The following is a 27,022-nucleotide window of genomic DNA, read 5'->3' as shown; positions in this document are numbered from 1 at the left end:
TTGAAAAAGGTTGGAGATGCTGGGGATTGAACCCAGGACCTCATACATGCGAAGCATGTGCTCTACCACTGAGCTACATCCCCAAAAGTCTGTGAGCAGAGTAGAGTAGAGCAGAGCGCACACAAGTACTGATTTGACACTGCGACTTCAGGAACAAGATAATTGTTCGAAAAAAGATGCGACAGTAGGAAGCGTATTCCTTGCACATGAATGCAAGCCATGGAGATGCCGGGGATTGAACCCGGGGCCTCACACATGCAAAGCGTGCGCTCTACCACTGAGCTACATCCCCAATTAAGGAGTGAGCTTAGGTTTCCTGGACTTCATTCCTCAACGCACAGACCAAAGGAGCCGAAGTGTGGAGTAAATTCTAGAGCAATAGTAATCAGTGTAGATGTGAATCCAGCTCTGAGTTACGGTCAAAGACTTGCGATTAAGCTCAGCACAATGTTTCCGTGGGTCTTTCTGCCTGTTTTCTCACATTGCTCCTCACTCTTCCTCCTCCTTCCCATCGCCAGAAAGTATAGAAGGCTTTGTAAAGGAACACCACAGTGTGTTGGTGGGACGTTTTCTTTTCGATCACAATGGAATTGAGCTTTTTTTTCAGAGTGGATGGTGAATCCAGAAGGCAGGGGTTGAGAAAACATAAGCTGTTAAGTGGAGAAAAAGCCAATTTGTTTGATAATATATATTACCTAGTTTCTTATATTCGCCTGTACTATTGATGTAAGCAAAGTTGGTTGAAAATATGCTGCCATATTTGAAAAAGGTTGGAGATGCTGGGGATTGAACCCAGGACCTCATACATGCGAAGCATGCGCTCTACCACTGAGCTACATCCCCAAAAGTCTGTGAGCAGAGTAGAGTAGAGCAGAGCGCACACAAGTACTGATTTGACACTGCGACTTCAGGAACAAGATAATTGTTCGAAAAAAGATGCGACAGTAGGAAGCGTATTCCTTGCACATGAATGCAAGCCATGGAGATGCCGGGGATTGAACCCGGGGCCTCACACATGCAAAGCGTGCGCTCTACCACTGAGCTACATCCCCAATTTAGGAGTGAGCTTAGGTTTCCTGGACTTCATTCCTCAACACACAGACCAAAGGAGCCGAAGTGTGAAGTAAATTCTAGAGCAATAGTAATCAGTGTAGATGTGAATCCAGCTCTGAGTTACGGTCAAAGACTTGCGATTAAGCTCAGCACAATGTTTCCGTGGGTCTTTCTGCCTGTTTTCTCACATTGCTCCTCACTCTTCCTCCTCCTTCCCATCGCCAGAAAGTATAGAAGGCTTTGTAAAGGAACACCACGGTGTGTTGGTGGGACGTTTTCTTTTCGATCACAATGGAATTGAGCTTTTTTTTCAGAGTGGATGGTGAATCCAGAAGGCAGGGGTTGAGAAAACATAAGCTGTTAAGTGGAGAAAAAGCCAATTTGTTTGATAATATATATTACCTAGTTTCTTATATTCGCCTGTACTATTGATGTAAGCAAAGTTGGTTGAAAGTACAGTTCCCATTTATGTCACTTTACTGAGTGGTAAAATGTTGCCCATGCCGTAGGGTTGTATGCAGTCTTTAAAATCTGGAAGAGAAAAAGCCTATTCCTGCTACGTGAAATGCCAAAGAAAAGCGGTTTGAGTGACAGAAATTCCTTGGGAGTCTTGCCACTAAGCTTGAGTGTGTTAGCCAGGCATTTGCTGCCATATTTGAAAAAGGTTGGAGATGCTGGGGATTGAACCCAGGACCTCATACATGCGAAGCATGTGCTCTACCACTGAGCTACATCCCCAAAAGTCTGTGAGCAGAGTAGAGTAGAGCAGAGCGCACACAAGTACTGATTTGACACTGCGACTTCAGGAACAAGATAATTGTTCGAAAAAAGATGCGACAGTAGGAAGCGTATTCCTTGCACATGAATGCAAGCCATGGAGATGCCGGGGATTGAACCCGGGGCCTCACACATGCAAAGCGTGCGCTCTACCACTGAGCTACATCCCCAATTTAGGAGTGAGCTTAGGTTTCCTGGACTTCATTCCTCAACGCACAGCCCAAAGGAGCCGAAGTGTGGAGTAAATTCTAGAGCAATAGTAATCAGTGTAGATGTGAATCCAGCTCTGAGTTACGGTCAAAGACTTGCGATTAAGCTCAGCACAATGTTTCCGTGGGTCTTTCTGCCTGTTTTCTCACATTGCTCCTCACTCTTCCTCCTCCTTCCCATCGCCAGAAAGTATAGAAGGCTTTGTAAAGGAACACCACGGTGTGTTGGTGGGACGTTTTCTTTTCGATCACAATGGAATTGAGCTTTTTTTTCAGAGTGGATGGTGAATCCAGAAGGCAGGGGTTGAGAAAACATAAGCTGTTAAGTGGAGAAAAAGCCAATTTGTTTGATAATATATATTACCTAGTTTCTTATATTCGCCTGTACTATTGATGTAAGCAAAGTTGGTTGAAAGTACAGTTCCCATTTATGTCACTTTACTGAGTGGTAAAATGTTGTCCATGCCGTAGGGTTGTATGCAGTCTTTAAAATCTGGAAGAGAAAAAGCCTATTCCTGCTACGTGAAATGCCAAAGAAAAGCGGTTTGAGTGACAGAAATTCCTTGGGAGTCTTGCCACTAAGCTTGAGTGTGTTAGCCAAGCATTTGCTGCCATATTTGAAAAAGGTTGGAGATGCTGGGGATTGAACCCAGGCCCTCATACATGCGAAGCATGCGCTCTACCACTGAGCTACATCCCCAAAAGTCTGTGAGCAGAGTAGAGTAGAGAAGAGCAGAGCGCACACAAGTACTGATTTGACACTGCGACTTCAGGAACAAGATAATTGTTCGAAAAAAGATGCGACAGTAGGAAGCGTATTCCTTGCACATGAATGCAAGCCATGAAGATGCCGGGGATTGAACGCGGGGCCTCACACATGCAAAGCGTGCGCTCTACCACTGAGCTACATCCCCAATTTAGGAGTGAGCTTAGGTTTCCTGGACTTCATTCCTCAACGCACAGACCAAAGGAGCCGAAGTGTGGAGTAAATTCTAGAGCAATAGTAATCAGTGTAGATGTGAATCCAGCTCTGAGTTACGGTCAAAGACTTGCGATTAAGCTCAGCACAATGTTTCCGTGGGTCTTTCTGCCTGTTTTCTCACATTGCTCCTCACTCTTCCTCCTCCTTCCCATCGCCAGAAAGTATAGAAGGCTTTGTAAAGGAACACCACGGTGTGTTGGTGGGACGTTTTCTTTTCGATCACAATGGAATTGAGCTTTTTTTTCAGAGTGGATGGTGAATCCAGAAGGCAGGGGTTGAGAAAACATAAGCTGTTAAGTGGAGAAAAAGCCAATTTGTTTGATAATATATATTACCTAGTTTCTTATATTCGCCTGTACTATTGATGTAAGCAAAGTTGGTTGAAAGTACAGTTCCCATTTATGTCACTTTACTGAGTGGTAAAATGTTGCCCATGCCGTAGGGTTGTATGCAGTCTTTAAAATCTGGAAGAGAAAAAGCCTATTCCTGCTACGTGAAATGCCAAAGAAAAGCGGTTTGAGTGACAGAAATTCCTTGGGAGTCTTGCCACTAAGCTTGAGTGTGTTAGCCAAGCATTTGCTGCCATATTTGAAAAAGGTTGGAGATGCTGGGGATTGAACCCAGGACCTCATACATGCGAAGCATGCGCTCTACCACTGAGCTACATCCCCAAAAGTCTGTGAGCAGAGTAGAGTAGAGCAGAGCGCACACAAGTACTGATTTGACACTGCGACTTCAGGAACAAGATAATTGTTCGAAAAAAGATGCGACAGTAGGAAGCGTATTCCTTGCACATGAATGCAAGCCATGGAGATGCCGGGGATTGAACCCGGGGCCTCACACATGCAAAGCGTGCGCTCTACCACTGAGCTACATCCCCAATTTAGGAGTGAGCTTAGGTTTCCTGGACTTCATTCCTCAACGCACAGACCAAAGGAGCCGAAGTGTGGAGTAAATTCTAGAGCAATAGTAATCAGTGTAGATGTGAATCCAGCTCTGAGTTACGGTCAAAGACTTGCGATTAAGCTCAGCACAATGTTTCCGTGGGTCTTTCTGCCTGTTTTCTCACATTGCTCCTCACTCTTCCTCCTCCTTCCCATCGCCAGAAAGTATAGAAGGCTTTGTAAAGGAACACCACGGTGTGTTGGTGGGACGTTTTCTTTTCGATCACAATGGAATTGAGCTTTTTTTTCAGAGTGGATGGTGAATCCAGAAGGCAGGGGTTGAGAAAACATAAGCTGTTAAGTGGAGAAAAAGCCAATTTGTTTGATAATATATATTACCTAGTTTCTTATATTCGCCTGTACTATTGATGTAAGCAAAGTTGGTTGAAAGTACAGTTCCCATTTATGTCACTTTACTGAGTGGTAAAATGTTGCCCATGCCGTAGGGTTGTATGCAGTCTTTAAAATCTGGAAGAGAAAAAGCCTATTCCTGCTACGTGAAATGCCAAAGAAAAGCGGTTTGAGTGACAGAAATTCCTTGGGAGTCTTGCCACTAAGCTTGAGTGTGTTAGCCAGGCATTTGCTGCCATATTTGAAAAAGGTTGGAGATGCTGGGTATTGAACCCAGGACCTCATACATGCGAAGCATGTGCTCTACCACTGAGCTACATCCCCAAAAGTCTGTGAGCAGAGTAGAGTAGAGCAGAGCGCACACAAGTACTGATTTGACACTGCGACTTCAGGAACAAGATAATTGTTCGAAAAAAGATGCGACAGTAGGAAGCGTATTCCTTGCACATGAATGCAAGCCATGGAGATGCCGGGGATTGAACCCGGGGCCTCACACATGCAAAGCGTGCGCTCTACCACTGAGCTACATCCCCAATTTAGGAGTGAGCTTAGGTTTCCTGGACTTCATTCCTCAACGCACAGACCAAAGGAGCCGAAGTGTGGAGTAAATTCTAGAGCAATAGTAATCAGTGTAGATGTGAATCCAGCTCTGAGTTACGGTCAAAGACTTGCGATTAAGCTCAGCACAATGTTTCCGTGGGTCTTTCTGCCTGTTTTCTCACATTGCTCCTCACTCTTCCTCCTCCTTCCCATCGCCAGAAAGTATAGAAGGCTTTGTAAAGGAACACCACGGTGTGTTGGTGGGACGTTTTCTTTTCGATCACAATGGAATTGAGCTTTTTTTTCAGAGTGGATGGTGAATCCAGAAGGCAGGGGTTGAGAAAACATAAGCTGTTAAGTGGAGAAAAAGCCAATTTGTTTGATAATATATATTACCTAGTTTCTTATATTCGCCTGTACTATTGATGTAAGCAAAGTTGGTTGAAAGTACAGTTCCCATTTATGTCACTTTACTGAGTGGTAAAATGTTGCCCATGCCGTAGGGTTGTATGCAGTCTTTAAAATCTGGAAGAGAAAAAGCCTATTCCTGCTACGTGAAATGCCAAAGAAAAGCGGTTTGAGTGACAGAAATTCCTTGGGAGTCTTGCCACTAAGCTTGAGTGTGTTAGCCAAGCATTTGCTGCCATATTTGAAAAAGGTTGGAGATGCTGGGGATTGAACCCAGGCCCTCATACATGCGAAGCATGCGCTCTACCACTGAGCTACATCCCCAAAAGTCTGTGAGCAGAGTAGAGTAGAGAAGAGCAGAGCGCACACAAGTACTGATTTGACACTGCGACTTCAGGAACAAGATAATTGTTCGAAAAAAGATGCGACAGTAGGAAGCGTATTCCTTGCACATGAATGCAAGCCATGGAGATGCCGGGGATTGAACCTGGGACCTCACACATGCAAAGCGTGCGCTCTACCACTGAGCTACATCCCCAATTTAGGAGTGAGTTTAGGTTTCCTGGACTTCATTCCTCAACGCACAGACCAAAGGAGCCGAAGTGTGGAGTAAATTCTAGAGCAATAGTAATCAGTGTAGATGTGAATCCAGCTCTGAGTTACGGTCAAAGACTTGCGATTAAGCTCAGCACAATGTTTCCGTGGGTCTTTCTGCCTGTTTTCTCACATTGCTCCTCACTCTTCCTCCTCCTTCCCATCGCCAGAAAGTATAGAAGGCTTTGTAAAGGAACACCACGGTGTGTTGGTGGGACGTTTTCTTTTCGATCACAATGGAATTGAGCTTTTTTTTCAGAGTGGATGGTGAATCCAGAAGGCAGGGGTTGAGAAAACATAAGCTGTTAAGTGGAGAAAAAGCCAATTTGTTTGATAATATATATTACCTAGTTTCTTATATTCGCCTGTACTATTGATGTAAGCAAAGTTGGTTGAAAGTACAGTTCCCATTTATGTCACTTTACTGAGTGGTAAAATGTTGCCCATGCCGTAGGGTTGTATGCAGTCTTTAAAATCTGGAAGAGAAAAAGCCTATTCCTGCTACGTGAAATGCCAAAGAAAAGCGGTTTGAGTGACAGAAATTCCTTGGGAGTCTTGCCACTAAGCTTGAGTGTGTTAGCCAAGCATTTGCTGCCATATTTGAAAAAGGTTGGAGATGCTGGGGATTGAACCCAGGACCTCATACATGCGAAGCATGTGCTCTACCACTGAGCTACATCCCCAAAAGTCTGTGAGCAGAGTAGAGTAGAGCAGAGCGCACACAAGTACTGATTTGACACTGCGACTTCAGGAACAAGATAATTGTTCGAAAAAAGATGCGACAGTAGGAAGCGTATTCCTTGCACATGAATGCAAGCCATGTAGATGCCGGGGATTGAACCCGGGGCCTCACACATGCAAAGCGTGCGCTCTACCACTGAGCTACATCCCCAATTAAGGAGTGAGCTTAGGTTTCCTGGACTTCATTCCTCAACGCACAGACCAAAGGAGCCGAAGTGTGGAGTAAATTCTAGAGCAATAGTAATCAGTGTAGATGTGAATCCAGCTCTGAGTTACGGTCAAAGACTTGCGATTAAGCTCAGCACAATGTTTCCGTGGGTCTTTCTGCCTGTTTTCTCACATTGCTCCTCACTCTTCCTCCTCCTTCCCATCGCCAGAAAGTATAGAAGGCTTTGTAAAGGAACACCACGGTGCGTTGGTGGGACGTTTTCTTTTCGATCACAATGGAATTGAGCTTTTTTTTCAGAGTGGATGGTGAATCCAGAAGGCAGGGGTTGAGAAAACATAAGCTGTTAAGTGGAGAAAAAGCCAATTTGTTTGATAATATATATTACCTAGTTTCTTATATTCGCCTGTACTATTGATGTAAGCAAAGTTGGTTGAAAGTACAGTTCCCATTTATGTCACTTTACTGAGTGGTAAAATGTTGCCCATGCCGTAGGGTTGTATGCAGTCTTTAAAATCTGGAAGAGAAAAAGCCTATTCCTGCTACGTGAAATGCCAAAGAAAAGCGGTTTGAGTGACAGAAATTCCTTGGGAGTCTTGCCACTAAGCTTGAGTGTGTTAGCCAAGCATTTGCTGCCATATTTGAAAAAGGTTGGAGATGCTGGGGATTGAACCCAGGACCTCATACATGCGAAGCATGTGCTCTACCACTGAGCTACATCCCCAAAAAGTCTGTGAGCAGAGTAGAGTAGAGCAGAGCGCACACAAGTACTGATTTGACACTGCGACTTCAGGAACAAGATAATTGTTCGAAAAAAGATGCGACAGTAGGAAGCGTATTCCTTGCACATGAATGCCAGCCATGGAGATGCCGGGGATTGAACCCGGGGCCTCACACATGCAAAGCGTGCGCTCTACCACTGAGCTACATCCCCAATTTAGGAGTGAGCTTAGGTTTCCTGGACTTCATTCCTCAACGCACAGACCAAAGGAGCCGAAGTGTGGAGTAAATTCTAGAGCAATAGTAATCAGTGTAGATGTGAATCCAGCTCTGAGTTACGGTCAAAGACTTGCGATTAAGCTCAGCACAATGTTTCCGTGGGTCTTTCTGCCTGTTTTCTCACATTGCTCCTCACTCTTCCTCCTCCTTCCCATCGCCAGAAAGTATAGAAGGCTTTGTAAAGGAACACCACGGTGTGTTGGTGGGACGTTTTCTTTTCGATCACAATGGAATTGAGCTTTTTTTTCAGAGTGGATGGTGAATCCAGAAGGCAGGGGTTGAGAAAACATAAGCTGTTAAGTGGAGAAAAAGCCAATTTGTTTGATAATATATATTACCTAGTTTCTTATATTCGCCTGTACTATTGATGTAAGCAAAGTTGGTTGAAAGTACAGTTCCCATTTATGTCACTTTACTGAGTGGTAAAATGTTGCCCATGCCGTAGGGTTGTATGCAGTCTTTAAAATCTGGAAGAGAAAAAGCCTATTCCTGCTACGTGAAATGCCAAAGAAAAGCGGTTTGAGTGACAGAAATTCCTTGGGAGTCTTGCCACTAAGCTTGAGTGTGTTAGCCAAGCATTTGCTGCCATATTTGAAAAAGGTTGGAGATGCTGGGGATTGAACCCAGGACCTCATACATGCGAAGCATGCGCTCTACCACTGAGCTACATCCCCAAAAGTCTGTGAGCAGAGTAGAGTAGAGCAGAGCGCACACAAGTACTGATTTGACACTGCGACTTCAGGAACAAGATAATTGTTCGAAAAAAGATGCGACAGTAGGAAGCGTATTCCTTGCACATGAATGCAAGCCATGGAGAAGCCGGGGATTGAGCCCGGGGCCTCACACATGCAAAGCGTGCGCTCTACCACTGAGCTACATCCCCAATTTAGGAGTGAGCTTAGGTTTCCTGGACTTCATTCCTCAACGCACAGACCAAAGGAGCCGAAGTGTGGAGTAAATTCTAGAGCAATAGTAATCAGTGTAGATGTGAATCCAGCTCTGAGTTACGGTCAAAGACTTGCGATTAAGCTCAGCACAATGTTTCCGTGGGTCTTTCTGCCTGTTTTCTCACATTGCTCCTCACTCTTCCTCCTCCTTCCCATCGCCAGAAAGTATAGAAGGCTTTGTAAAGGAACACCACGGTGTGTTGGTGGGACGTTTTCTTTTCGATCACAATGGAATTGAGCTTTTTTTTCAGAGTGGATGGTGAATCCAGAAGGCAGGGGTTGAGAAACAGGTCTTTCTGCCTGTTTTCTCACATTGCTCCTCACTCTTCCTCCTCCTTCCCATCGCCAGAAAGTATAGAAGGCTTTGTAAAGGAACACCACGGTGTGTTGGTGGGACGTTTTCTTTTCGATCACAATGGAATTGAGCTTTTTTTTCAGAGTGGATGGTGAATCCAGAAGGCAGGGGTTGAGAAAACATAAGCTGTTAAGTGGAGAAAAAGCCAATTTGTTTGATAATATATATTACCTAGTTTCTTATATTCGCCTGTACTATTGATGTAAGCAAAGTTGGTTGAAAGTACAGTTCCCATTTATGTCACTTTACTGAGTGGTAAAATGTTGCCCATGCCGTAGGGTTGTATGCAGTCTTTAAAATCTGGAAGAGAAAAAGCCTATTCCTGCTACGTGAAATGCCAAAGAAAAGCGGTTTGAGTGACAGAAATTCCTTGGGAGTCTTGCCACTAAGCTTGAGTGTGTTAGCCAAGCATTTGCTGCCATATTTGAAAAAGGTTGGAGATGCTGGGGATTGAACCCAGGCCCTCATACATGCGAAGCATGCGCTCTACCACTGAGCTACATCCCCAAAAGTCTGTGAGCAGAGTAGAGTAGAGAAGAGCAGAGCGCACACAAGTACTGATTTGACACTGCGACTTCAGGAACAAGATAATTGTTCGAAAAAAGATGCGACAGTAGGAAGCGTATTCCTTGCACATGAATGCAAGCCATGAAGATGCCGGGGATTGAACGCGGGGCCTCACACATGCAAAGCGTGCGCTCTACCACTGAGCTACATCCCCAATTTAGGAGTGAGCTTAGGTTTCCTGGACTTCATTCCTCAACGCACAGACCAAAGGAGCCGAAGTGTGGAGTAAATTCTAGAGCAATAGTAATCAGTGTAGATGTGAATCCAGCTCTGAGTTACGGTCAAAGACTTGCGATTAAGCTCAGCACAATGTTTCCGTGGGTCTTTCTGCCTGTTTTCTCACATTGCTCCTCACTCTTCCTCCTCCTTCCCATCGCCAGAAAGTATAGAAGGCTTTGTAAAGGAACACCACGGTGTGTTGGTGGGACGTTTTCTTTTCGATCACAATGGAATTGAGCTTTTTTTTCAGAGTGGATGGTGAATCCAGAAGGCAGGGGTTGAGAAAACATAAGCTGTTAAGTGGAGAAAAAGCCAATTTGTTTGATAATATATATTACCTAGTTTCTTATATTCGCCTGTACTATTGATGTAAGCAAAGTTGGTTGAAAGTACAGTTCCCATTTATGTCACTTTACTGAGTGGTAAAATGTTGCCCATGCCGTAGGGTTGTATGCAGTCTTTAAAATCTGGAAGAGAAAAAGCCTATTCCTGCTACGTGAAATGCCAAAGAAAAGCGGTTTGAGTGACAGAAATTCCTTGGGAGTCTTGCCACTAAGCTTGAGTGTGTTAGCCAAGCATTTGCTGCCATATTTGAAAGAGGTTGGAGATGCTGGGGATTGAACCCAGGACCTCATACATGCGAAGCATGTGCTCTACCACTGAGCTACATCCCCAAAAGTCTGTGAGCAGAGTAGAGTAGAGTAGAGCAGAGCGCACACAAGTACTGATTTGACACTGCGACTTCAGGAACAAGATAATTGTTCGAAAAAAGATGCGACAGTAGGAAGCGTATTCCTTGCACATGAATGCAAGCCATGGAGATGCCGGGGATTGAACCCGGGACCTCACACATGCAAAGCGTGCGCTCTACCACTGAGCTACATCCCCAATTTAGGAGTGAGTTTAGGTTTCCTGGACTTCATTCCTCAACGCACAGACCAAAGGAGCCGAAGTGTGGAGTAAATTCTAGAGCAATAGTAATCAGTGTAGATGTGAATCCAGCTCTGAGTTACGGTCAAAGACTTGCGATTAAGCTCAGCACAATGTTTCCGTGGGTCTTTCTGCCTGTTTTCTCACATTGCTCCTCACTCTTCCTCCTCCTTCCCATCGCCAGAAAGTATAGAAGGCTTTGTAAAGGAACACCACGGTGTGTTGGTGGGACGTTTTCTTTTCGATCACAATGGAATTGAGCTTTTTTTTCAGAGTGGATGGTGAATCCAGAAGGCAGGGGTTGAGAAAACATAAGCTGTTAAGTGGAGAAAAAGCCAATTTGTTTGATAATATATATTACCTAGTTTCTTATATTCGCCTGTACTATTGATGTAAGCAAAGTTGGTTGAAAGTACAGTTCCCATTTATGTCACTTTACTGAGTGGTAAAATGTTGCCCATGCCGTAGGGTTGTATGCAGTCTTTAAAATCTGGAAGAGAAAAAGCCTATTCCTGCTACGTGAAATGCCAAAGAAAAGCGGTTTGAGTGACAGAAATTCCTTGGGAGTCTTGCCACTAAGCTTGAGTGTGTTAGCCAAGCATTTGCTGCCATATTTGAAAAAGGTTGGAGATGCTGGGGATTGAACCCAGGACCTCATACATGCGAAGCATGTGCTCTACCACTGAGCTACATCCCCAAAAGTCTGTGAGCAGAGTAGAGTAGAGCAGAGCGCACACAAGTACTGATTTGACACTGCGACTTCAGGAACAAGATAATTGTTCGAAAAAAGATGCGACAGTAGGAAGCGTATTCCTTGCACATGAATGCAAGCCATGTAGATGCCGGGGATTGAACCCGGGGCCTCACACATGCAAAGCGTGCGCTCTACCACTGAGCTACATCCCCAATTAAGGAGTGAGCTTAGGTTTCCTGGACTTCATTCCTCAACGCACAGACCAAAGGAGCCGAAGTGTGGAGTAAATTCTAGAGCAATAGTAATCAGTGTAGATGTGAATCCAGCTCTGAGTTACGGTCAAAGACTTGCGATTAAGCTCAGCACAATGTTTCCGTGGGTCTTTCTGCCTGTTTTCTCACATTGCTCCTCACTCTTCCTCCTCCTTCCCATCGCCAGAAAGTATAGAAGGCTTTGTAAAGGAACACCACGGTGCGTTGGTGGGACGTTTTCTTTTCGATCACAATGGAATTGAGCTTTTTTTTCAGAGTGGATGGTGAATCCAGAAGGCAGGGGTTGAGAAAACATAAGCTGTTAAGTGGAGAAAAAGCCAATTTGTTTGATAATATATATTACCTAGTTTCTTATATTCGCCTGTACTATTGATGTAAGCAAAGTTGGTTGAAAGTACAGTTCCCATTTATGTCACTTTACTGAGTGGTAAAATGTTGCCCATGCCGTAGGGTTGTATGCAGTCTTTAAAATCTGGAAGAGAAAAAGCCTATTCCTGCTACGTGAAATGCCAAAGAAAAGCGGTTTGAGTGACAGAAATTCCTTGGGAGTCTTGCCACTAAGCTTGAGTGTGTTAGCCAAGCATTTGCTGCCATATTTGAAAAAGGTTGGAGATGCTGGGGATTGAACCCAGGACCTCATACATGCGAAGCATGTGCTCTACCACTGAGCTACATCCCCAAAAGTCTGTGAGCAGAGTAGAGTAGAGCAGAGCGCACACAAGTACTGATTTGACACTGCGACTTCAGGAACAAGATAATTGTTCGAAAAAAGATGCGACAGTAGGAAGCGTATTCCTTGCACATGAATGCAAGCCATGGAGATGCCGGGGATTGAACCCGGGGCCTCACACATGCAAAGCGTGCGCTCTACCACCGAGCTACATCCCCAATTTAGGAGTGAGCTTAGGTTTCCTGGACTTCATTCCTCAACGCACAGACCAAAGGAGCCGAAGTGTGGAGTAAATTCTAGAGCAATAGTAATCAGTGTAGATGTGAATCCAGCTCTGAGTTACGGTCAAAGACTTGCGATTAAGCTCAGCACAATGTTTCCGTGGGTCTTTCTGCCTGTTTTCTCACATTGCTCCTCACTCTTCCTCCTCCTTCCCATCGCCAGAAAGTATAGAAGGCTTTGTAAAGGAACACCACGGTGTGTTGGTGGGACATTTTCTTTTCGATCACAATGGAATTGAGCTTTTTTTTCAGAGTGGATGGTGAATCCAGAAGGCAGGGGTTGAGAAAACATAAGCTGTTAAGTGGAGAAAAAGCCAATTTGTTTGATAATATATATTACCTAGTTTCTTATATTCGCCTGTACTATTGATGTAAGCAAAGTTGGTTGAAAGTACAGTTCCCATTTATGTCACTTTACTGAGTGGTAAAATGTTGCCCATGCCGTAGGGTTGTATGCAGTCTTTAAAATCTGGAAGAGAAAAAGCCTATTCCTGCTACGTGAAATGCCAAAGAAAAGCGGTTTGAGTGACAGAAATTCCTTGGGAGTCTTGCCACTAAGCTTGAGTGTGTTAGCCAAGCATTTGCTGCCATATTTGAAAAAGGTTGGAGATGCTGGGGATTGAACCCAGGACCTCATACATGCGAAGCATGCGCTCTACCACTGAGCTACATCCCCAAAAGTCTGTGAGCAGAGTAGAGTAGAGCAGAGCGCACACAAGTACTGATTTGACACTGCGACTTCAGGAACAAGATAATTGTTCGAAAAAAGATGCGACAGTAGGAAGCGTATTCCTTGCACATGAATGCAAGCCATGGAGAGGCCGGGGATTGAGCCCGGGGGCTCACACATGCAAAGCGTGCGCTCTACCACTGAGCTACATCCCCAATTTAGGAGTGAGCTTAGGTTTCCTGGACTTCATTCCTCAACGCACAGACCAAAGGAGCCGAAGTGTGGAGTAAATTCTAGAGCAATAGTAATCAGTGTAGATGTGAATCCAGCTCTGAGTTACGGTCAAAGACTTGCGATTAAGCTCAGCACAATGTTTCCGTGGGTCTTTCTGCCTGTTTTCTCACATTGCTCCTCACTCTTCCTCCTCCTTCCCATCGCCAGAAAGTATAGAAGGCTTTGTAAAGGAACACCACAGTGTGTTGGTGGGACGTTTTCTTTTCGATCACAATGGAATTGAGCTTTTTTTTCAGAGTGGATGGTGAATCCAGAAGGCAGGGGTTGAGAAAACATAAGCTGTTAAGTGGAGAAAAAGCCAATTTGTTTGATAATATATATTACCTAGTTTCTTATATTCGCCTGTACTATTGATGTAAGCAAAGTTGGTTGAAAGTACAGTTCCCATTTATGTCACTTTACTGAGTGGTAAAATGTTGCCCATGCCGTAGGGTTGTATGCAGTCTTTAAAATCTGGAAGAGAAAAAGCCTATTCCTGCTACGTGAAATGCCAAAGAAAAGCGGTTTGAGTGACAGAAATTCCTTGGGAGTCTTGCCACTAAGCTTGAGTGTGTTAGCCAAGCATTTGCTGCCATATTTGAAAAAGGTTGGAGATGCTGGGGATTGAACCCAGGACCTCATACATGCGAAGCATGCGCTCTACCACTGAGCTACATCCCCAAAAGTCTGTGAGCAGAGTAGAGTAGAGCAGAGCGCACACAAGTACTGATTTGACACTGCGACTTCAGGAACAAGATAATTGTTCGAAAAAAGATGCGACAGTAGGAAGCGTATTCCTTGCACATGAATGCAAGCCATGGAGATGCCGGGGATTGAACCCGGGGCCTCACACATGCAAAGCGTGCGCTCTACCACTGAGCTACATCCCCAATTTAGGAGTGAGCTTAGGTTTCCTGGACTTCATTCCTCAACACACAGACCAAAGGAGCCGAAGTGTGAAGTAAATTCTAGAGCAATAGTAATCAGTGTAGATGTGAATCCAGCTCTGAGTTACGGTCAAAGACTTGCGATTAAGCTCAGCACAATGTTTCCGTGGGTCTTTCTGCCTGTTTTCTCACATTGCTCCTCACTCTTCCTCCTCCTTCCCATCGCCAGAAAGTATAGAAGGCTTTGTAAAGGAACACCACGGTGTGTTGGTGGGACGTTTTCTTTTCGATCACAATGGAATTGAGCTTTTTTTTCAGAGTGGATGGTGAATCCAGAAGGCAGGGGTTGAGAAAACATAAGCTGTTAAGTGGAGAAAAAGCCAATTTGTTTGATAATATATATTACCTAGTTTCTTATATTCGCCTGTACTATTGATGTAAGCAAAGTTGGTTGAAAGTACAGTTCCCATTTATGTCACTTTACTGAGTGGTAAAATGTTGCCCATGCCGTAGGGTTGTATGCAGTCTTTAAAATCTGGAAGAGAAAAAGCCTATTCCTGCTACGTGAAATGCCAAAGAAAAGCGGTTTGAGTGACAGAAATTCCTTGGGAGTCTTGCCACTAAGCTTGAGTGTGTTAGCCAGGCATTTGCTGCCATATTTGAAAAAGGTTGGAGATGCTGGGGATTGAACCCAGGACCTCATACATGCGAAGCATGTGCTCTACCACTGAGCTACATCCCCAAAAGTCTGTGAGCAGAGTAGAGTAGAGCAGAGCGCACACAAGTACTGATTTGACACTGCGACTTCAGGAACAAGATAATTGTTCGAAAAAAGATGCGACAGTAGGAAGCGTATTCCTTGCACATGAATGCAAGCCATGGAGATGCCGGGGATTGAACCCGGGGCCTCACACATGCAAAGCGTGCGCTCTACCACTGAGCTACATCCCCAATTAAGGAGTGAGCTTAGGTTTCCTGGACTTCATTCCTCAACGCACAGACCAAAGGAGCCGAAGTGTGGAGTAAATTCTAGAGCAATAGTAATCAGTGTAGATGTGAATCCAGCTCTGAGTTACGGTCAAAGACTTGCGATTAAGCTCAGCACAATGTTTCCGTGGGTCTTTCTGCCTGTTTTCTCACATTGCTCCTCACTCTTCCTCCTCCTTCCCATCGCCAGAAAGTATAGAAGGCTTTGTAAAGGAACACCACAGTGTGTTGGTGGGACGTTTTCTTTTCGATCACAATGGAATTGAGCTTTTTTTTCAGAGTGGATGGTGAATCCAGAAGGCAGGGGTTGAGCAAACATAAGCTGTTAAGTGGAGAAAAAGCCAATTTGTTTGATAATATATATTACCTAGTTTCTTATATTCGCCTGTACTATTGATGTAAGCAAAGTTGGTTGAAAATATGCTGCCATATTTGAAAAAGGTTGGAGATGCTGGGGATTGAACCCAGGACCTCATACATGCGAAGCATGCGCTCTACCACTGAGCTACATCCCCAAAAGTCTGTGAGCAGAGTAGAGTAGAGCAGAGCGCACACAAGTACTGATTTGACACTGCGACTTCAGGAACAAGATAATTGTTCGAAAAAAGATGCGACAGTAGGAAGCGTATTCCTTGCACATGAATGCAAGCCATGGAGATGCCGGGGATTGAACCCGGGGCCTCACACATGCAAAGCGTGCGCTCTACCACTGAGCTACATCCCCAATTTAGGAGTGAGCTTAGGTTTCCTGGACTTCATTCCTCAACACACAGACCAAAGGAGCCGAAGTGTGAAGTAAATTCTAGAGCAATAGTAATCAGTGTAGATGTGAATCCAGCTCTGAGTTACGGTCAAAGACTTGCGATTAAGCTCAGCACAATGTTTCCGTGGGTCTTTCTGCCTGTTTTCTCACATTGCTCCTCACTCTTCCTCCTCCTTCCCATCGCCAGAAAGTATAGAAGGCTTTGTAAAGGAACACCACGGTGTGTTGGTGGGACGTTTTCTTTTCGATCACAATGGAATTGAGCTTTTTTTTCAGAGTGGATGGTGAATCCAGAAGGCAGGGGTTGAGAAAACATAAGCTGTTAAGTGGAGAAAAAGCCAATTTGTTTGATAATATATATTACCTAGTTTCTTATATTCGCCTGTACTATTGATGTAAGCAAAGTTGGTTGAAAGTACAGTTCCCATTTATGTCACTTTACTGAGTGGTAAAATGTTGCCCATGCCGTAGGGTTGTATGCAGTCTTTAAAATCTGGAAGAGAAAAAGCCTATTCCTGCTACGTGAAATGCCAAAGAAAAGCGGTTTGAGTGACAGAAATTCCTTGGGAGTCTTGCCACTAAGCTTGAGTGTGTTAGCCAGGCATTTGCTGCCATATTTGAAAAAGGTTGGAGATGCTGGGGATTGAACCCAGGACCTCATACATGCGAAGCATGTGCTCTACCACTGAGCTACATCCCCAAAAGTCTGTGAGCAGAGTAGAGCAGAGCGCACACAAGTACTGATTTGACACTGCGACTTCAGGAACAAGATAATTGTTCGAAAAAAGATGCGACAGTAGGAAGCGTATTCCTTGCACATGAATGCAAGCCATGGAGATGCCGGGGATTGAACCCGGGGCCTCACACATGCAAAGCGTGCGCTCTACCACTGAGCTACATCCCCAATTTAGGAGTGAGCTTAGGTTTCCTGGACTTCATTCCTCAACGCACAGCCCAAAGGAGCCGAAGTGTGGAGTAAATTCTAGAGCAATAGTAATCAGTGTAGATGTGAATCCAGCTCTGAGTTACGGTCAAAGACTTGCGATTAAGCTCAGCACAATGTTTCCGTGGGTCTTTCTGCCTGTTTTCTCACATTGCTCCTCACTCTTCCTCCTCCTTCCCATCGCCAGAAAGTATAGAAGGCTTTGTAAAGGAACACCACGGTGTGTTGGTGGGACGTTTTCTTTTCGATCACAATGGAATTGAGCTTTTTTTTCAGAGTGGATGGTGAATCCAGAAGGCAGGGGTTGAGAAAACATAAGCTGTTAAGTGGAGAAAAAGCCAATTTGTTTGATAATATATATTACCTAGTTTCTTATATTCGCCTGTACTATTGATGTAAGCAAAGTTGGTTGAAAGTACAGTTCCCATTTATGTCACTTTACTGAGTGGTAAAATGTTGTCCATGCCGTAGGGTTGTATGCAGTCTTTAAAATCTGGAAGAGAAAAAGCCTATTCCTGCTACGTGAAATGCCAAAGAAAAGCGGTTTGAGTGACAGAAATTCCTTGGGAGTCTTGCCACTAAGCTTGAGTGTGTTAGCCAAGCATTTGCTGCCATATTTGAAAAAGGTTGGAGATGCTGGGGATTGAACCCAGGCCCTCATACATGCGAAGCATGCGCTCTACCACTGAGCTACATCCCCAAAAGTCTGTGAGCAGAGTAGAGTAGAGAAGAGCAGAGCGCACACAAGTACTGATTTGACACTGCGACTTCAGGAACAAGATAATTGTTCGAAAAAAGATGCGACAGTAGGAAGCGTATTCCTTGCACATGAATGCAAGCCATGAAGATGCCGGGGATTGAACGCGGGGCCTCACACATGCAAAGCGTGCGCTCTACCACTGAGCTACATCCCCAATTTAGGAGTGAGCTTAGGTTTCCTGGACTTCATTCCTCAACGCACAGACCAAAGGAGCCGAAGTGTGGAGTAAATTCTAGAGCAATAGTAATCAGTGTAGATGTGAATCCAGCTCTGAGTTACGGTCAAAGACTTGCGATTAAGCTCAGCACAATGTTTCCGTGGGTCTTTCTGCCTGTTTTCTCACATTGCTCCTCACTCTTCCTCCTCCTTCCCATCGCCAGAAAGTATAGAAGGCTTTGTAAAGGAACACCACGGTGTGTTGGTGGGACGTTTTCTTTTCGATCACAATGGAATTGAGCTTTTTTTTCAGAGTGGATGGTGAATCCAGAAGGCAGGGGTTGAGAAAACATAAGCTGTTAAGTGGAGAAAAAGCCAATTTGTTTGATAATATATATTACCTAGTTTCTTATATTCGCCTGTACTATTGATGTAAGCAAAGTTGGTTGAAAGTACAGTTCCCATTTATGTCACTTTACTGAGTGGTAAAATGTTGCCCATGCCGTAGGGTTGTATGCAGTCTTTAAAATCTGGAAGAGAAAAAGCCTATTCCTGCTACGTGAAATGCCAAAGAAAAGCGGTTTGAGTGACAGAAATTCCTTGGGAGTCTTGCCACTAAGCTTGAGTGTGTTAGCCAAGCATTTGCTGCCATATTTGAAAAAGGTTGGAGATGCTGGGGATTGAACCCAGGACCTCATACATGCGAAGCATGTGCTCTACCACTGAGCTACATCCCCAAAAGTCTGTGAGCAGAGTAGAGTAGAGCAGAGCGCACACAAGTACTGATTTGACACTGCGACTTCAGGAACAAGATAATTGTTCGAAAAAAGATGCGACAGTAGGAAGCGTATTCCTTGCACATGAATGCAAGCCATGGAGATGCCGGGGATTGAACCCGGGGCCTCACACATGCAAAGCGTGCGCTCTACCACTGAGCTACATCCCCAATTTAGGAGTGAGCTTAGGTTTCCTGGACTTCATTCCTCAACGCACAGACCAAAGGAGCCGAAGTGTGGAGTAAATTCTAGAGCAATAGTAATCAGTGTAGATGTGAATCCAGCTCTGAGTTACGGTCAAAGACTTGCGATTAAGCTCAGCACAATGTTTCCGTGGGTCTTTCTGCCTGTTTTCTCACATTGCTCCTCACTCTTCCTCCTCCTTCCCATCGCCAGAAAGTATAGAAGGCTTTGTAAAGGAACACCACGGTGTGTTGGTGGGACGTTTTCTTTTCGATCACAATGGAATTGAGCTTTTTTTTCAGAGTGGATGGTGAATCCAGAAGGCAGGGGTTGAGAAAACATAAGCTGTTAAGTGGAGAAAAAGCCAATTTGTTTGATAATATATATTACCTAGTTTCTTATATTCGCCTGTACTATTGATGTAAGCAAAGTTGGTTGAAAGTACAGTTCCCATTTATGTCACTTTACTGAGTGGTAAAATGTTGCCCATGCCGTAGGGTTGTATGCAGTCTTTAAAATCTGGAAGAGAAAAAGCCTATTCCTGCTACGTGAAATGCCAAAGAAAAGCGGTTTGAGTGACAGAAATTCCTTGGGAGTCTTGCCACTAAGCTTGAGTGTGTTAGCCAAGCATTTGCTGCCATATTTGAAAAAGGTTGGAGATGCTGGGGATTGAACCCAGGACCTCATACATGCGAAGCATGTGCTCTACCACTGAGCTACATCCCCAAAAGTCTGTGAGCAGAGTAGAGTAGAGCAGAGCGCACACAAGTACTGATTTGACACTGCGACTTCAGGAACAAGATAATTGTTCGAAAAAAGATGCGACAGTAGGAAGCGTATTCCTTGCACATGAATGCAAGCCATGGAGATGCCGGGGATTGAACCCGGGGCCTCACACATGCAAAGCGTGCGCTCTACCACTGAGCTACATCCCCAATTAAGGAGTGAGCTTAGGTTTCCTGGACTTCATTCCTCAACGCACAGACCAAAGGAGCCGAAGTGTGGAGTAAATTCTAGAGCAATAGTAATCAGTGTAGATGTGAATCCAGCTCTGAGTTACGGTCAAAGACTTGCGATTAAGCTCAGCACAATGTTTCCGTGGGTCTTTCTGCCTGTTTTCTCACATTGCTCCTCACTCTTCCTCCTCCTTCCCATCGCCAGAAAGTATAGAAGGCTTTGTAAAGGAACACCACGGTGTGTTGGTGGGACGTTTTCTTTTCGATCACAATGGAATTGAGCTTTTTTTTCAGAGTGGATGGTGAATCCAGAAGGCAGGGGTTGAGAAAACATAAGCTGTTAAGTGGAGAAAAAGCCAATTTGTTTGATAATATATATTACCTAGTTTCTTATATTCGCCTGTACTATTGATGTAAGCAAAGTTGGTTGAAAGTACAGTTCCCATTTATGTCACTTTACTGAGTGGTAAAATGTTGTCCATGCCGTAGGGTTGTATGCAGTCTTTAAAATCTGGAAGAGAAAAAGCCTATTCCTGCTACGTGAAATGCCAAAGAAAAGCGGTTTGAGTGACAGAAATTCCTTGGGAGTCTTGCCACTAAGCTTGAGTGTGTTAGCCAAGCATTTGCTGCCATATTTGAAAAAGGTTGGAGATGCTGGGGATTGAACCCAGGCCCTCATACATGCGAAGCATGCGCTCTACCACTGAGCTACATCCCCAAAAGTCTGTGAGCAGAGTAGAGTAGAGAAGAGCAGAGCGCACACAAGTACTGATTTGACACTGCGACTTCAGGAACAAGATAATTGTTCGAAAAAAGATGCGACAGTAGGAAGCGTATTCCTTGCACATGAATGCAAGCCATGAAGATGCCGGGGATTGAACGCGGGGCCTCACACATGCAAAGCGTGCGCTCTACCACTGAGCTACATCCCCAATTTAGGAGTGAGCTTAGGTTTCCTGGACTTCATTCCTCAACGCACAGACCAAAGGAGCCGAAGTGTGGAGTAAATTCTAGAGCAATAGTAATCAGTGTAGATGTGAATCCAGCTCTGAGTTACGGTCAAAGACTTGCGATTAAGCTCAGCACAATGTTTCCGTGGGTCTTTCTGCCTGTTTTCTCACATTGCTCCTCACTCTTCCTCCTCCTTCCCATCGCCAGAAAGTATAGAAGGCTTTGTAAAGGAACACCACGGTGTGTTGGTGGGACGTTTTCTTTTCGATCACAATGGAATTGAGCTTTTTTTTCAGAGTGGATGGTGAATCCAGAAGGCAGGGGTTGAGAAAACATAAGCTGTTAAGTGGAGAAAAAGCCAATTTGTTTGATAATATATATTACCTAGTTTCTTATATTCGCCTGTACTATTGATGTAAGCAAAGTTGGTTGAAAGTACAGTTCCCATTTATGTCACTTTACTGAGTGGTAAAATGTTGCCCATGCCGTAGGGTTGTATGCAGTCTTTAAAATCTGGAAGAGAAAAAGCCTATTCCTGCTACGTGAAATGCCAAAGAAAAGCGGTTTGAGTGACAGAAATTCCTTGGGAGTCTTGCCACTAAGCTTGAGTGTGTTAGCCAAGCATTTGCTGCCATATTTGAAAAAGGTTGGAGATGCTGGGGATTGAACCCAGGACCTCATACATGCGAAGCATGTGCTCTACCACTGAGCTACATCCCCAAAAGTCTGTGAGCAGAGTAGAGTAGAGCAGAGCGCACACAAGTACTGATTTGACACTGCGACTTCAGGAACAAGATAATTGTTCGAAAAAAGATGCGACAGTAGGAAGCGTATTCCTTGCACATGAATGCAAGCCATGGAGATGCCGGGGATTGAACCCGGGGCCTCACACATGCAAAGCGTGCGCTCTACCACTGAGCTACATCCCCAATTTAGGAGTGAGCTTAGGTTTCCTGGACTTCATTCCTCAACGCACAGACCAAAGGAGCCGAAGTGTGGAGTAAATTCTAGAGCAATAGTAATCAGTGTAGATGTGAATCCAGCTCTGAGTTACGGTCAAAGACTTGCGATTAAGCTCAGCACAATGTTTCCGTGGGTCTTTCTGCCTGTTTTCTCACATTGCTCCTCACTCTTCCTCCTCCTTCCCATCGCCAGAAAGTATAGAAGGCTTTGTAAAGGAACACCACGGTGTGTTGGTGGGACGTTTTCTTTTCGATCACAATGGAATTGAGCTTTTTTTTCAGAGTGGATGGTGAATCCAGAAGGCAGGGGTTGAGAAAACATAAGCTGTTAAGTGGAGAAAAAGCCAATTTGTTTGATAATATATATTACCTAGTTTCTTATATTCGCCTGTACTATTGATGTAAGCAAAGTTGGTTGAAAGTACAGTTCCCATTTATGTCACTTTACTGAGTGGTAAAATGTTGCCCATGCCGTAGGGTTGTATGCAGTCTTTAAAATCTGGAAGAGAAAAAGCCTATTCCTGCTACGTGAAATGCCAAAGAAAAGCGGTTTGAGTGACAGAAATTCCTTGGGAGTCTTGCCACTAAGCTTGAGTGTGTTAGCCAAGCATTTGCTGCCATATTTGAAAAAGGTTGGAGATGCTGGGGATTGAACCCAGGACCTCATACATGCGAAGCATGTGCTCTACCACTGAGCTACATCCCCAAAAGTCTGTGAGCAGAGTAGAGTAGAGCAGAGCGCACACAAGTACTGATTTGACACTGCGACTTCAGGAACAAGATAATTGTTCGAAAAAAGATGCGACAGTAGGAAGCGTATTCCTTGCACATGAATGCAAGCCATGGAGATGCCGGGGATTGAACCCGGGGCCTCACACATGCAAAGCGTGCGCTCTACCACTGAGCTACATCCCCAATTAAGGAGTGAGCTTAGGTTTCCTGGACTTCATTCCTCAACGCACAGACCAAAGGAGCCGAAGTGTGGAGTAAATTCTAGAGCAATAGTAATCAGTGTAGATGTGAATCCAGCTCTGAGTTACGGTCAAAGACTTGCGATTAAGCTCAGCACAATGTTTCCGTGGGTCTTTCTGCCTGTTTTCTCACATTGCTCCTCACTCTTCCTCCTCCTTCCCATCGCCAGAAAGTATAGAAGGCTTTGTAAAGGAACACCACGGTGTGTTGGTGGGACGTTTTCTTTTCGATCACAATGGAATTGAGCTTTTTTTTCAGAGTGGATGGTGAATCCAGAAGGCAGGGGTTGAGAAAACATAAGCTGTTAAGTGGAGAAAAAGCCAATTTGTTTGATAATATATATTACCTAGTTTCTTATATTCGCCTGTACTATTGATGTAAGCAAAGTTGGTTGAAAGTACAGTTCCCATTTATGTCACTTTACTGAGTGGTAAAATGTTGCCCATGCCGTAGGGTTGTATGCAGTCTTTAAAATCTGGAAGAGAAAAAGCCTATTCCTGCTACGTGAAATGCCAAAGAAAAGCGGTTTGAGTGACAGAAATTCCTTGGGAGTCTTGCCACTAAGCTTGAGTGTGTTAGCCAAGCATTTGCTGCCATATTTGAAAAAGGTTGGAGATGCTGGGGATTGAACCCAGGACCTCATACATGCAAAGCATGTGCTCTACCACTGAGCTACATCCCCAAAAGTCTGTGAGCAGAGTAGAGTAGAGCAGAGCGCACACAAGTACTGATTTGACACTGCGACTTCAGGAACAAGATAATTGTTCGAAAAAAGATGCGACAGTAGGAAGCGTATTCCTTGCACATGAATGCAAGCCATGGAGATGCCGGGGATTGAACCCGGGGCCTCACACATGCAAAGCGTGCGCTCTACCACTGAGCTACATCCCCAATTTAGGAGTGAGCTTAGGTTTCCTGGACTTCATTCCTCAACGCACAGACCAAAGGAGCCGAAGTGTGGAGTAAATTCTAGAGCAATAGTAATCAGTGTAGATGTGAATCCAGCTCTGAGTTACGGTCAAAGACTTGCGATTAAGCTCAGCACAATGTTTCCGTGGGTCTTTCTGCCTGTTTTCTCACATTGCTCCTCACTCTTCCTCCTCCTTCCCATCGCCAGAAAGTATAGAAGGCTTTGTAAAGGAACACCACGGTGTGTTGGTGGGACGTTTTCTTTTCGATCACAATGGAATTGAGCTTTTTTTTCAGAGTGGATGGTGAATCCAGAAGGCAGGGGTTGAGAAAACATAAGCTGTTAAGTGGAGAAAAAGCCAATTTGTTTGATAATATATATTACCTAGTTTCTTATATTCGCCTGTACTATTGATGTAAGCAAAGTTGGTTGAAAGTACAGTTCCCATTTATGTCACTTTACTGAGTGGTAAAATGTTGCCCATGCCGTAGGGTTGTATGCAGTCTTTAAAATCTGGAAGAGAAAAAGCCTATTCCTGCTACGTGAAATGCCAAAGAAAAGCGGTTTGAGTGACAGAAATTCCTTGGGAGTCTTGCCACTAAGCTTGAGTGTGTTAGCCAAGCATTTGCTGCCATATTTGAAAAAGGTTGGAGATGCTGGGGATTGAACCCAGGACCTCATACATGCGAAGCATGTGCTCTACCACTGAGCTACATCCCCAAAAGTCTGTGAGCAGAGTAGAGTAGAGCAGAGCGCACACAAGTACTGATTTGACACTGCGACTTCAGGAACAAGATAATTGTTCGAAAAAAGATGCGACAGTAGGAAGCGTATTCCTTGCACATGAATGCAAGCCATGGAGATGCCGGGGATTGAACCCGGGGCCTCACACATGCAAAGCGTGCGCTCTACCACTGAGCTACATCCCCAATTAAGGAGTGAGCTTAGGTTTCCTGGACTTCATTCCTCAACGCACAGACCAAAGGAGCCGAAGTGTGGAGTAAATTCTAGAGCAATAGTAATCAGTGTAGATGTGAATCCAGCTCTGAGTTACGGTCAAAGACTTGCGATTAAGCTCAGCACAATGTTTCCGTGGGTCTTTCTGCCTGTTTTCTCACATTGCTCCTCACTCTTCCTCCTCCTTCCCATCGCCAGAAAGTATAGAAGGCTTTGTAAAGGAACACCACGGTGTGTTGGTGGGACGTTTTCTTTTCGATCACAATGGAATTGAGCTTTTTTTTCAGAGTGGATGGTGAATCCAGAAGGCAGGGGTTGAGAAAACATAAGCTGTTAAGTGGAGAAAAAGCCAATTTGTTTGATAATATATATTACCTAGTTTCTTATATTCGCCTGTACTATTGATGTAAGCAAAGTTGGTTGAAAGTACAGTTCCCATTTATGTCACTTTACTGAGTGGTAAAATGTTGCCCATGCCGTAGGGTTGTATGCAGTCTTTAAAATCTGGAAGAGAAAAAGCCTATTCCTGCTACGTGAAATGCCAAAGAAAAGCGGTTTGAGTGACAGAAATTCCTTGGGAGTCTTGCCACTAAGCTTGAGTGTGTTAGCCAAGCATTTGCTGCCATATTTGAAAAAGGTTGGAGATGCTGGGGATTGAACCCAGGACCTCATACATGCGAAGCATGTGCTCTACCACTGAGCTACATCCCCAAAAGTCTGTGAGCAGAGTAGAGTAGAGCAGAGCGCACACAAGTACTGATTTGACACTGCGACTTCAGGAACAAGATAATTGTTCGAAAAAAGATGCGACAGTAGGAAGCGTATTCCTTGCACATGAATGCAAGCCATGGAGATGCCGGGGATTGAACCCGGGGCCTCACACATGCAAAGCGTGCGCTCTACCACTGAGCTACATCCCCAATTAAGGAGTGAGCTTAGGTTTCCTGGACTTCATTCCTCAACGCACAGACCAAAGGAGCCGAAGTGTGGAGTAAATTCTAGAGCAATAGTAATCAGTGTAGATGTGAATCCAGCTCTGAGTTACGGTCAAAGACTTGCGATTAAGCTCAGCACAATGTTTCCGTGGGTCTTTCTGCCTGTTTTCTCACATTGCTCCTCACTCTTCCTCCTCCTTCCCATCGCCAGAAAGTATAGAAGGCTTTGTAAAGGAACACCACGGTGCGTTGGTGGGACGTTTTCTTTTCGATCACAATGGAATTGAGCTTTTTTTTCAGAGTGGATGGTGAATCCAGAAGGCAGGGGTTGAGAAAACATAAGCTGTTAAGTGGAGAAAAAGCCAATTTGTTTGATAATATATATTACCTAGTTTCTTATATTCGCCTGTACTATTGATGTAAGCAAAGTTGGTTGAAAGTACAGTTCCCATTTATGTCACTTTACTGAGTGGTAAAATGTTGCCCATGCCGTAGGGTTGTATGCAGTCTTTAAAATCTGGAAGAGAAAAAGCCTATTCCTGCTACGTGAAATGCCAAAGAAAAGCGGTTTGAGTGACAGAAATTCCTTGGGAGTCTTGCCACTAAGCTTGAGTGTGTTAGCCAAGCATTTGCTGCCATATTTGAAAAAGGTTGGAGATGCTGGGGATTGAACCCAGGACCTCATACATGCGAAGCATGTGCTCTACCACTGAGCTACATCCCCAAAAGTCTGTGAGCAGAGTAGAGTAGAGCAGAGCGCACACAAGTACTGATTTGACACTGCGACTTCAGGAACAAGATAATTGTTCGAAAAAAGATGCGACAGTAGGAAGCGTATTCCTTGCACATGAATGCAAGCCATGGAGATGCCGGGGATTGAACCCGGGGTCTCACACATGCAAAGCGTGCGCTCTACCACTGAGCTACATCCCCAATTTAGGAGTGAGCTTAGGTTTCCTGGACTTCATTCCTCAACGCACAGACCAAAGGAGCCGAAGTGTGGAGTAAATTCTAGAGCAATAGTAATCAGTGTAGATGTGAATCCAGCTCTGAGTTACGGTCAAAGACTTGCGATTAAGCTCAGCACAATGTTTCCGTGGGTCTTTCTGCCTGTTTTCTCACATTGCTCCTCACTCTTCCTCCTCCTTCCCATCGCCAGAAAGTATAGAAGGCTTTGTAAAGGAACACCACGGTGTGTTGGTGGGACGTTTTCTTTTCGATCACAATGGAATTGAGCTTTTTTTTCAGAGTGGATGGTGAATCCAGAAGGCAGGGGTTGAGA

The 27,022-nt window shown here is 44.5% G+C and overlaps 57 non-coding genes across 57 annotated transcripts; all 57 read right to left on the bottom strand.

Annotated features, from left to right (window-relative positions):
* Positions 1 to 11: 11 nt before the first annotated feature.
* TRNAA-CGC (transfer RNA alanine (anticodon CGC)) lies at positions 12 to 83 on the bottom strand. The gene has a single exon. It is a non-coding gene; the product is annotated as a tRNA-Ala (tRNA).
* A 137-nt stretch (positions 84 to 220) lies between these two features.
* Positions 221 to 292, bottom strand: TRNAA-UGC (transfer RNA alanine (anticodon UGC)). The gene has a single exon. It is a non-coding gene; the product is annotated as a tRNA-Ala (tRNA).
* Positions 293 to 771: 479 nt separating this feature from the next.
* Positions 772 to 843, bottom strand: TRNAA-CGC (transfer RNA alanine (anticodon CGC)). The gene has a single exon. It is a non-coding gene; the product is annotated as a tRNA-Ala (tRNA).
* Positions 844 to 980: 137 nt separating this feature from the next.
* Positions 981 to 1,052, bottom strand: TRNAA-UGC (transfer RNA alanine (anticodon UGC)). The gene has a single exon. It is a non-coding gene; the product is annotated as a tRNA-Ala (tRNA).
* Positions 1,053 to 1,719: 667 nt separating this feature from the next.
* On the bottom strand, positions 1,720 to 1,791 carry TRNAA-CGC (transfer RNA alanine (anticodon CGC)). Its single transcript has one exon. It is a non-coding gene; the product is annotated as a tRNA-Ala (tRNA).
* Positions 1,792 to 1,928: 137 nt separating this feature from the next.
* On the bottom strand, positions 1,929 to 2,000 carry TRNAA-UGC (transfer RNA alanine (anticodon UGC)). Its single transcript has one exon. It is a non-coding gene; the product is annotated as a tRNA-Ala (tRNA).
* A 667-nt stretch (positions 2,001 to 2,667) lies between these two features.
* TRNAA-CGC (transfer RNA alanine (anticodon CGC)) lies at positions 2,668 to 2,739 on the bottom strand. Its single transcript has one exon. It is a non-coding gene; the product is annotated as a tRNA-Ala (tRNA).
* Positions 2,740 to 2,881: 142 nt separating this feature from the next.
* On the bottom strand, positions 2,882 to 2,953 carry TRNAA-UGC (transfer RNA alanine (anticodon UGC)). The gene has a single exon. It is a non-coding gene; the product is annotated as a tRNA-Ala (tRNA).
* Positions 2,954 to 3,620: 667 nt separating this feature from the next.
* TRNAA-CGC (transfer RNA alanine (anticodon CGC)) lies at positions 3,621 to 3,692 on the bottom strand. Its single transcript has one exon. It is a non-coding gene; the product is annotated as a tRNA-Ala (tRNA).
* A 137-nt stretch (positions 3,693 to 3,829) lies between these two features.
* TRNAA-UGC (transfer RNA alanine (anticodon UGC)) lies at positions 3,830 to 3,901 on the bottom strand. The gene has a single exon. It is a non-coding gene; the product is annotated as a tRNA-Ala (tRNA).
* Positions 3,902 to 4,568: 667 nt separating this feature from the next.
* TRNAA-CGC (transfer RNA alanine (anticodon CGC)) lies at positions 4,569 to 4,640 on the bottom strand. The gene has a single exon. It is a non-coding gene; the product is annotated as a tRNA-Ala (tRNA).
* Positions 4,641 to 4,777: 137 nt separating this feature from the next.
* Positions 4,778 to 4,849, bottom strand: TRNAA-UGC (transfer RNA alanine (anticodon UGC)). Its single transcript has one exon. It is a non-coding gene; the product is annotated as a tRNA-Ala (tRNA).
* A 667-nt stretch (positions 4,850 to 5,516) lies between these two features.
* TRNAA-CGC (transfer RNA alanine (anticodon CGC)) lies at positions 5,517 to 5,588 on the bottom strand. The gene has a single exon. It is a non-coding gene; the product is annotated as a tRNA-Ala (tRNA).
* A 142-nt stretch (positions 5,589 to 5,730) lies between these two features.
* TRNAA-UGC (transfer RNA alanine (anticodon UGC)) lies at positions 5,731 to 5,802 on the bottom strand. Its single transcript has one exon. It is a non-coding gene; the product is annotated as a tRNA-Ala (tRNA).
* Positions 5,803 to 6,469: 667 nt separating this feature from the next.
* On the bottom strand, positions 6,470 to 6,541 carry TRNAA-CGC (transfer RNA alanine (anticodon CGC)). Its single transcript has one exon. It is a non-coding gene; the product is annotated as a tRNA-Ala (tRNA).
* Positions 6,542 to 6,678: 137 nt separating this feature from the next.
* Positions 6,679 to 6,750, bottom strand: TRNAA-UGC (transfer RNA alanine (anticodon UGC)). Its single transcript has one exon. It is a non-coding gene; the product is annotated as a tRNA-Ala (tRNA).
* Positions 6,751 to 7,417: 667 nt separating this feature from the next.
* On the bottom strand, positions 7,418 to 7,489 carry TRNAA-CGC (transfer RNA alanine (anticodon CGC)). The gene has a single exon. It is a non-coding gene; the product is annotated as a tRNA-Ala (tRNA).
* A 138-nt stretch (positions 7,490 to 7,627) lies between these two features.
* On the bottom strand, positions 7,628 to 7,699 carry TRNAA-UGC (transfer RNA alanine (anticodon UGC)). The gene has a single exon. It is a non-coding gene; the product is annotated as a tRNA-Ala (tRNA).
* A 667-nt stretch (positions 7,700 to 8,366) lies between these two features.
* Positions 8,367 to 8,438, bottom strand: TRNAA-CGC (transfer RNA alanine (anticodon CGC)). The gene has a single exon. It is a non-coding gene; the product is annotated as a tRNA-Ala (tRNA).
* A 137-nt stretch (positions 8,439 to 8,575) lies between these two features.
* On the bottom strand, positions 8,576 to 8,647 carry TRNAA-UGC (transfer RNA alanine (anticodon UGC)). Its single transcript has one exon. It is a non-coding gene; the product is annotated as a tRNA-Ala (tRNA).
* Positions 8,648 to 9,501: 854 nt separating this feature from the next.
* TRNAA-CGC (transfer RNA alanine (anticodon CGC)) lies at positions 9,502 to 9,573 on the bottom strand. The gene has a single exon. It is a non-coding gene; the product is annotated as a tRNA-Ala (tRNA).
* A 142-nt stretch (positions 9,574 to 9,715) lies between these two features.
* TRNAA-UGC (transfer RNA alanine (anticodon UGC)) lies at positions 9,716 to 9,787 on the bottom strand. The gene has a single exon. It is a non-coding gene; the product is annotated as a tRNA-Ala (tRNA).
* A 667-nt stretch (positions 9,788 to 10,454) lies between these two features.
* On the bottom strand, positions 10,455 to 10,526 carry TRNAA-CGC (transfer RNA alanine (anticodon CGC)). Its single transcript has one exon. It is a non-coding gene; the product is annotated as a tRNA-Ala (tRNA).
* Positions 10,527 to 10,668: 142 nt separating this feature from the next.
* Positions 10,669 to 10,740, bottom strand: TRNAA-UGC (transfer RNA alanine (anticodon UGC)). The gene has a single exon. It is a non-coding gene; the product is annotated as a tRNA-Ala (tRNA).
* Positions 10,741 to 11,407: 667 nt separating this feature from the next.
* TRNAA-CGC (transfer RNA alanine (anticodon CGC)) lies at positions 11,408 to 11,479 on the bottom strand. Its single transcript has one exon. It is a non-coding gene; the product is annotated as a tRNA-Ala (tRNA).
* A 137-nt stretch (positions 11,480 to 11,616) lies between these two features.
* Positions 11,617 to 11,688, bottom strand: TRNAA-UGC (transfer RNA alanine (anticodon UGC)). The gene has a single exon. It is a non-coding gene; the product is annotated as a tRNA-Ala (tRNA).
* Positions 11,689 to 12,355: 667 nt separating this feature from the next.
* Positions 12,356 to 12,427, bottom strand: TRNAA-CGC (transfer RNA alanine (anticodon CGC)). The gene has a single exon. It is a non-coding gene; the product is annotated as a tRNA-Ala (tRNA).
* Positions 12,428 to 12,564: 137 nt separating this feature from the next.
* On the bottom strand, positions 12,565 to 12,636 carry TRNAA-UGC (transfer RNA alanine (anticodon UGC)). Its single transcript has one exon. It is a non-coding gene; the product is annotated as a tRNA-Ala (tRNA).
* Positions 12,637 to 13,303: 667 nt separating this feature from the next.
* TRNAA-CGC (transfer RNA alanine (anticodon CGC)) lies at positions 13,304 to 13,375 on the bottom strand. Its single transcript has one exon. It is a non-coding gene; the product is annotated as a tRNA-Ala (tRNA).
* Positions 13,376 to 14,251: 876 nt separating this feature from the next.
* TRNAA-CGC (transfer RNA alanine (anticodon CGC)) lies at positions 14,252 to 14,323 on the bottom strand. Its single transcript has one exon. It is a non-coding gene; the product is annotated as a tRNA-Ala (tRNA).
* Positions 14,324 to 14,460: 137 nt separating this feature from the next.
* TRNAA-UGC (transfer RNA alanine (anticodon UGC)) lies at positions 14,461 to 14,532 on the bottom strand. Its single transcript has one exon. It is a non-coding gene; the product is annotated as a tRNA-Ala (tRNA).
* A 667-nt stretch (positions 14,533 to 15,199) lies between these two features.
* TRNAA-CGC (transfer RNA alanine (anticodon CGC)) lies at positions 15,200 to 15,271 on the bottom strand. The gene has a single exon. It is a non-coding gene; the product is annotated as a tRNA-Ala (tRNA).
* Positions 15,272 to 15,408: 137 nt separating this feature from the next.
* TRNAA-UGC (transfer RNA alanine (anticodon UGC)) lies at positions 15,409 to 15,480 on the bottom strand. The gene has a single exon. It is a non-coding gene; the product is annotated as a tRNA-Ala (tRNA).
* Positions 15,481 to 15,959: 479 nt separating this feature from the next.
* On the bottom strand, positions 15,960 to 16,031 carry TRNAA-CGC (transfer RNA alanine (anticodon CGC)). The gene has a single exon. It is a non-coding gene; the product is annotated as a tRNA-Ala (tRNA).
* A 137-nt stretch (positions 16,032 to 16,168) lies between these two features.
* Positions 16,169 to 16,240, bottom strand: TRNAA-UGC (transfer RNA alanine (anticodon UGC)). The gene has a single exon. It is a non-coding gene; the product is annotated as a tRNA-Ala (tRNA).
* Positions 16,241 to 16,907: 667 nt separating this feature from the next.
* Positions 16,908 to 16,979, bottom strand: TRNAA-CGC (transfer RNA alanine (anticodon CGC)). The gene has a single exon. It is a non-coding gene; the product is annotated as a tRNA-Ala (tRNA).
* Positions 16,980 to 17,111: 132 nt separating this feature from the next.
* Positions 17,112 to 17,183, bottom strand: TRNAA-UGC (transfer RNA alanine (anticodon UGC)). The gene has a single exon. It is a non-coding gene; the product is annotated as a tRNA-Ala (tRNA).
* A 667-nt stretch (positions 17,184 to 17,850) lies between these two features.
* Positions 17,851 to 17,922, bottom strand: TRNAA-CGC (transfer RNA alanine (anticodon CGC)). Its single transcript has one exon. It is a non-coding gene; the product is annotated as a tRNA-Ala (tRNA).
* Positions 17,923 to 18,064: 142 nt separating this feature from the next.
* TRNAA-UGC (transfer RNA alanine (anticodon UGC)) lies at positions 18,065 to 18,136 on the bottom strand. The gene has a single exon. It is a non-coding gene; the product is annotated as a tRNA-Ala (tRNA).
* Positions 18,137 to 18,803: 667 nt separating this feature from the next.
* TRNAA-CGC (transfer RNA alanine (anticodon CGC)) lies at positions 18,804 to 18,875 on the bottom strand. Its single transcript has one exon. It is a non-coding gene; the product is annotated as a tRNA-Ala (tRNA).
* A 137-nt stretch (positions 18,876 to 19,012) lies between these two features.
* Positions 19,013 to 19,084, bottom strand: TRNAA-UGC (transfer RNA alanine (anticodon UGC)). Its single transcript has one exon. It is a non-coding gene; the product is annotated as a tRNA-Ala (tRNA).
* A 667-nt stretch (positions 19,085 to 19,751) lies between these two features.
* TRNAA-CGC (transfer RNA alanine (anticodon CGC)) lies at positions 19,752 to 19,823 on the bottom strand. Its single transcript has one exon. It is a non-coding gene; the product is annotated as a tRNA-Ala (tRNA).
* Positions 19,824 to 19,960: 137 nt separating this feature from the next.
* On the bottom strand, positions 19,961 to 20,032 carry TRNAA-UGC (transfer RNA alanine (anticodon UGC)). The gene has a single exon. It is a non-coding gene; the product is annotated as a tRNA-Ala (tRNA).
* A 667-nt stretch (positions 20,033 to 20,699) lies between these two features.
* TRNAA-CGC (transfer RNA alanine (anticodon CGC)) lies at positions 20,700 to 20,771 on the bottom strand. Its single transcript has one exon. It is a non-coding gene; the product is annotated as a tRNA-Ala (tRNA).
* Positions 20,772 to 20,913: 142 nt separating this feature from the next.
* Positions 20,914 to 20,985, bottom strand: TRNAA-UGC (transfer RNA alanine (anticodon UGC)). The gene has a single exon. It is a non-coding gene; the product is annotated as a tRNA-Ala (tRNA).
* A 667-nt stretch (positions 20,986 to 21,652) lies between these two features.
* Positions 21,653 to 21,724, bottom strand: TRNAA-CGC (transfer RNA alanine (anticodon CGC)). Its single transcript has one exon. It is a non-coding gene; the product is annotated as a tRNA-Ala (tRNA).
* Positions 21,725 to 21,861: 137 nt separating this feature from the next.
* TRNAA-UGC (transfer RNA alanine (anticodon UGC)) lies at positions 21,862 to 21,933 on the bottom strand. The gene has a single exon. It is a non-coding gene; the product is annotated as a tRNA-Ala (tRNA).
* A 667-nt stretch (positions 21,934 to 22,600) lies between these two features.
* On the bottom strand, positions 22,601 to 22,672 carry TRNAA-CGC (transfer RNA alanine (anticodon CGC)). The gene has a single exon. It is a non-coding gene; the product is annotated as a tRNA-Ala (tRNA).
* Positions 22,673 to 22,809: 137 nt separating this feature from the next.
* Positions 22,810 to 22,881, bottom strand: TRNAA-UGC (transfer RNA alanine (anticodon UGC)). Its single transcript has one exon. It is a non-coding gene; the product is annotated as a tRNA-Ala (tRNA).
* Positions 22,882 to 23,548: 667 nt separating this feature from the next.
* On the bottom strand, positions 23,549 to 23,620 carry TRNAA-UGC (transfer RNA alanine (anticodon UGC)). Its single transcript has one exon. It is a non-coding gene; the product is annotated as a tRNA-Ala (tRNA).
* Positions 23,621 to 23,757: 137 nt separating this feature from the next.
* Positions 23,758 to 23,829, bottom strand: TRNAA-UGC (transfer RNA alanine (anticodon UGC)). Its single transcript has one exon. It is a non-coding gene; the product is annotated as a tRNA-Ala (tRNA).
* A 667-nt stretch (positions 23,830 to 24,496) lies between these two features.
* On the bottom strand, positions 24,497 to 24,568 carry TRNAA-CGC (transfer RNA alanine (anticodon CGC)). The gene has a single exon. It is a non-coding gene; the product is annotated as a tRNA-Ala (tRNA).
* Positions 24,569 to 24,705: 137 nt separating this feature from the next.
* On the bottom strand, positions 24,706 to 24,777 carry TRNAA-UGC (transfer RNA alanine (anticodon UGC)). The gene has a single exon. It is a non-coding gene; the product is annotated as a tRNA-Ala (tRNA).
* Positions 24,778 to 25,444: 667 nt separating this feature from the next.
* TRNAA-CGC (transfer RNA alanine (anticodon CGC)) lies at positions 25,445 to 25,516 on the bottom strand. The gene has a single exon. It is a non-coding gene; the product is annotated as a tRNA-Ala (tRNA).
* Positions 25,517 to 25,653: 137 nt separating this feature from the next.
* Positions 25,654 to 25,725, bottom strand: TRNAA-UGC (transfer RNA alanine (anticodon UGC)). The gene has a single exon. It is a non-coding gene; the product is annotated as a tRNA-Ala (tRNA).
* A 667-nt stretch (positions 25,726 to 26,392) lies between these two features.
* Positions 26,393 to 26,464, bottom strand: TRNAA-CGC (transfer RNA alanine (anticodon CGC)). The gene has a single exon. It is a non-coding gene; the product is annotated as a tRNA-Ala (tRNA).
* A 137-nt stretch (positions 26,465 to 26,601) lies between these two features.
* On the bottom strand, positions 26,602 to 26,673 carry TRNAA-UGC (transfer RNA alanine (anticodon UGC)). Its single transcript has one exon. It is a non-coding gene; the product is annotated as a tRNA-Ala (tRNA).
* Positions 26,674 to 27,022: the final 349 nt, after the last annotated feature.

The sequence above is a fragment of the Phyllobates terribilis genome, unplaced genomic scaffold (assembly GCF_046119375.1).
Source record: "Phyllobates terribilis strain yellow unplaced genomic scaffold, ASM4611937v1 Scaffold_1__5_contigs__length_1240528914, whole genome shotgun sequence".
NCBI classification, from domain to species: Eukaryota; Metazoa; Chordata; class Amphibia; order Anura; family Dendrobatidae; genus Phyllobates; species Phyllobates terribilis.
The sequence above is the reverse complement of the archived record's forward strand: the minus strand, read 5'-3'. Positions and strand labels throughout refer to the sequence as shown.